Source organism: Buceros rhinoceros, unplaced genomic scaffold (genome assembly GCF_000710305.1).
Source record: "Buceros rhinoceros silvestris isolate BGI_N320 unplaced genomic scaffold, ASM71030v1 scaffold30884, whole genome shotgun sequence".
Lineage (NCBI taxonomy): Eukaryota > Metazoa > Chordata > Aves > Bucerotiformes > Bucerotidae > Buceros > Buceros rhinoceros.
In genome coordinates this window covers 8,900-9,177 of record NW_010410493.1, presented here as the reverse complement: position 1 = coordinate 9,177, position 278 = coordinate 8,900, and the positions used below count along the sequence as shown (strand labels likewise).

The following is a 278-nucleotide window of genomic DNA, read 5'->3' as shown; positions in this document are numbered from 1 at the left end:
TGGCCATGGGGACAGCGAGGAACACGTGAGATGTCACCCGCAGGACCGGTGCAGTTGGTAGCACCATGACTTATCGTCCAGAGTCAGCCCTCTACTGAGTTTTTTAAGCAATGAGCAAAACTAGTGCCAAAAAATAACGACCAGGCTCCCCCTCTCATCAGGTGAAGCACATCCATTGGGTTTCAACTCCTTGAAGCAGCAAGAAACAACCCATCTCCAACAGCTGTGCTGGTGCCGAAGAACTTGGACGCACGTAGAGGGAGGGCGGGAGGGAGGTG

At 53.6% G+C, this 278-nt stretch overlaps 1 protein-coding gene across 1 annotated transcript in view; it reads right to left on the bottom strand.

Annotated features, from left to right (window-relative positions):
• ANKRD16 (ankyrin repeat domain 16) overlaps window positions 1–278 on the bottom strand; it is a gene marked incomplete at both ends in the record, with an annotated part of 9,088 nt that overhangs the window by 429 nt on the left and 8,381 nt on the right. The gene's annotated exons all lie outside the window — the stretch shown is intronic.